Genomic DNA, 4,318 nt, shown 5'->3' on the forward strand with positions numbered 1-4,318 from the left:
TTTCGAGACTGATCAGACTCGGGTTTGGAAGCAGACCCAGGATCGCAGGCCCGGTGGTGGTGGAGGCTGATCCCTTTTGGAAGGTGACGCTCCTCTCAGTCCAGGGGAGGAGGAGCACGCTGGCTGCACTGCTGTTCAGCGTGACCCCAGAAGCAGCATGAGCTTTGTCGCTCTTGGTGTGGTGACGGCCAGATAGTAACGGGGGGGAAAAACCCTAACAGAGTTTTTTGCTAGGCAAAACTTTAGCAAATTTGACTACCCAAGGGGGAACTGATACTGCACATTTAAAACAACCTTTTGTGTTCTACTCTGTTGTTTTTAGCCTTACACCTAAGTGCTTGCATGGCATAGATGAATTGCTTTGTTATTGTTGTAACTATGTGCTTGAGCTTTTTCTGCAGCCTCTGTTCCTTTCAACTATGAGTCTTTCCGAATATTCTGAAGCAATTCTGTTTTAGGGTGGTGGCATGGAATTAGTGTTGCCTCTTGCCAACTTGATTCCCCTACATTTTTTTATTGAAATAGAGATGCATGCTTCAGAATAGCGAGCTGTGCCTGCCTAAATCAATCTGACAGAGAATCCGTAAAGATTACATTCCTAGAACTAATCTTACGTAGTACCTCACAGCTTCATTTCATTGCTGAGTATAAGCTGTATATTTATTTTCAGCTATACTAAAATTCATTGCTAATATTTATTCTGCAAACATAGCTCTTCAGTGTAGCTAGAAGGCTAAAAGCCTGGATCGCTGCTCGATCGATAGGCAACAGTATGGCTTCTACAACTCTGTATAAATAAGAGTATACTGGGAAGTCTTTATGATTTTATTTGTTTGGTTTGTTTCTCTGTGGACCTTGTGACTTACCTAAAAATCTATATTGTAGCCTACCTAGAAAAAAGAGGAAGCTATTTTACATTCGTATGCTGTATGAGTGTAAAATAGCTTAGTATACAGTAGAAATTAGTTTCTATTGATGCCTAATATTCCACAGAAAATTGTAGATGACAATAATAACAACAGTGACAACTGAGAATAACCGTCTGCTAGGAGACAGAAAATTCTCTTCAATGTAAATCAACAAAGCATCCAAATTTGATATGTTAAAATCACTGACACTTAGGGATTGAGTGGTCTAGTTTGTAATGTTTCTCTCCTGGGTTACTTTTGCCCAGTATTACCGAATGGTAGATCCTTCCTGTGCTCATGACCATGCCTCCAGAACGCAAACAGAACAGTTACTTGCAGAGCAGAATGAAAACAATCAGTATAGCATTTTTTTCCTGAATTATAGATACAGTAGAAGTGAGCAGTTAGTTAATTATTGGTCCTGGTTAAATAACTCATACTGTAACTTAATTAAACTGTTAATAGTTAGCAACACATTTTCAGTACAGAGAAATGAAACTGCTTTGCAAAAACATAGAATGTCAGTCAGATGCCTGAATGTATGAGTGAATGAACAGTCTGAGGAGACTAGAGAGTAAGAGAAGTGCATACAACTCACTAGAGATTCACCTGTAATCTCTGAATGGCCCAGTCTGCACCTGCAAGCCCATTTAATCCTGCCTAATTCTTTTTGCCCGCCCCAAAAACTTCCTACTGAAACGATTCCTTTTGCTATCAGTCATTGTAACGATAGATTTGTCTATTCTGTGGTCGGTTACGCTTAGCTGCCTCCCTCTACCTGTCCGTATCTGGCTATGTGTGCGTCACTCACAAAGCAAAGTCAAGGATGGCTCCCCTTGCCAGGCTTCAGTTCTTGTGTGCACGTGTCTGCAGTACAACTGACTGTGCCTGTGAAGGACACATGCATCTTGTCTGTACGTACAGCCTTTGGCGTGCACAATTCAGCAAACTGGTGATGTGTTCATCTCGTATTCTTGTAAAAAGTTGGTGCACGTCCGGAGTGGTCAATAAGGGCCCTTCATTTCTGCATACTGAGACTTTGCGGGTGCTGCGGTCTCAGGTACAGTCAGTAGCTGTGAAATGTCATAGCCTGCCTTGAGACGTACTCTAAGTCCGACCCATAGTAGTGTATGTTACACCAAGTCTGTCACTTTTATGTGCTTGTTCTTTCTGGGAGCCATTTGCCCTATCACTTCCTTAAAAGTTCTGTTCAAATACTTGAAATAGTATAAAGGATGGGGAAAGGCTTAGCTGGGGAGTTTGACCCAGGCCACGTTGCAGATCAGTGGTTTCAGCTGAACCTAGGCAGGCAAGTTGAGATGAGATGCTTTGTAAGAGATCTCTTCCAAATACAAAACACCATTAGCCTCCCGAGGAGCTGCCGAGGTTGATTACAGATGAACATCAAAGCCAAGTGAGATTAGAGATGAACATCAAAGCAAGTGTTCACAAAAAGCCTAGAAATTAGATTTGTGGAGTTAATTAAAAAGCTTTTTACTGCTAAGTCTGAATCTGTAGGCTGGTGAGCTTGTCTTGTGGGCTGTAGAGTTCCTGCTATTTCTTCATGGGAACTGAGAGGACTCAGACCTTTGGAGAGATGTCAGTGTTTGGCAGAGCAAGCTCTTTAATGAGCCAAGATGTTTTCTGAAAACACTGGTCTCCTGATCGAGATAATTTAAAGCAATTATTATAATTATTCTTGCTTTAATACATTTAAAGACAAAAAACCGCTGGGAGAATACATCCCTGGTGCATTTTTACTGAACTTAAATATTTTCTCACATGTGTATTTTTTCACATGCATACAGCCATTTCAGACATCATAATGAGGAGCTTATTTTGAATGGTAGAGGATTCATTTCAAGACAAATTTTGTCACAGACGTAAATATCAGTTTAAACAGTATTGCACATGGATTGGATTTCCCCATCCTTTTTACTGATCTGAAAGCAAGTGATGAAAAGAAAGTTAAATGAAATTTAAATTAGCAAAAGGTGTCATATTACAGGTAAAAATTCTATTAGGAATGCCATCATTAGTGAGGTACAATGGGATGTATTACTGATAAAATGAAGGCACAAGGAGACTGCTTTAGTCAAATGTTCACGTATAATGTTACAGTATATGACAGACAATTAGAGAATTTGCTTGACAATCTATTAGAGAAAAAGCTTGCCTAACAGAGTGTTTGTATGTAAAAACAAACAAAAAACAACACAAAACCCCACAAAACAAAAAACCAAACTCAAGTTTATCCTAAAGCTCCATTACAGAGTTAAAATATGGAGAAGACAAGTGACTTAGAACTAAAATCTAAACTAAAACCAATCCGTGCTTTCTCACAGAGGTCAGGTAAAATCTATCTGGGCGCGTCAGAGTTTCCGTGTTTGTTCAAGTCACAGCTGTACAGAGTAACCCAGGTCCTGCGGTGCATTAAGCGCCTGTGTGTCCCGGCAAGGGCAGCTGGAATGACAGGCACTTACTGCCCGTCAGGATGTGGGCCGTGACAGCGGAGAAACTTCGATGCCCAGCACACGCCAGCCCTCCTTTATGAATTGCAGTAGTGAACTAGCGACCATGTGGCAAATAGTTACCTCAGGATACTGAAAAAAATCCAGAGGCTAGGCAACACAGCAGAAAGGGCAATAGCTAACTTCACGCCAGTTAACTCTGGTGGGGGGTGGGGGGATGTGTGGAAAACAAAAGCAATGTTTGTGAATAGAAAACTATTCCTAGTTTTCTAGCAAGCATCACTCCTCAAGAGGTCAGACGTGCAGTGATAAACGATTCCGTGGGACTCGTACAACAGGCACATGCATTCTTGACATGCTGTGAAACAGGCAGTTTCATATTCTCATAAGGTACCTGCCTTTGAGCTTTGAAAACTGTGGAATTTGGATTTTGTTCACAACAGTGACTCTGTAAAAATGGGAGGTGTTACTGCACGTGCCCTCTGCACATCTTTTGAATTGTACTATGTTAACCGGTGGAAGTTATTTTCATTCCCATCAGCACTGCAGAGCTGATACAACACAATAATGTGGGAAAGCACTGTGTTATTTCACTTTTACTGTTACCATCATCATCCATCTAGAAGGTGGCTAAGGACCACATCTTTGTTTCAAAAAAGAGCCTCATGGAAAATATGTGAAATTGTAACCTCTGTGAGATTTTGTCAGAGTCTAGAATCTGTCTTACTGGCTGACAATAGGACGGGAGAAGGTAGAGCCCAACATGATCATCTGGCACACAAATAAAATTCAAACTGGAAGAAGCTCAGGTGTTACAGTCAGGACGTGGCACCAATAAAAAAGCGTGCGTAGCAAAGCAGGCTGTAAAGGTGTTGAAGTCCTTACACCATCAGAACAGGGAGGTGTCAGTACACTGACCAGGCGAACTTGGTTACGCAG

At 41.3% G+C, this 4,318-nt stretch overlaps 1 protein-coding gene across 1 annotated transcript in view; it reads left to right on the forward strand.

The window, feature by feature from the left end:
- The window catches only part of LOC104496602 (voltage-dependent L-type calcium channel subunit alpha-1D), a gene marked incomplete at both ends in the record, with an annotated part of 98,359 nt that overhangs the window by 93,405 nt on the left and 636 nt on the right, over nucleotides 1-4,318 (forward strand). The gene's annotated exons all lie outside the window — the stretch shown is intronic.

Source organism: Buceros rhinoceros, unplaced genomic scaffold (assembly GCF_000710305.1).
Source record: "Buceros rhinoceros silvestris isolate BGI_N320 unplaced genomic scaffold, ASM71030v1 scaffold12267, whole genome shotgun sequence".
Lineage (NCBI taxonomy): Eukaryota > Metazoa > Chordata > Aves > Bucerotiformes > Bucerotidae > Buceros > Buceros rhinoceros.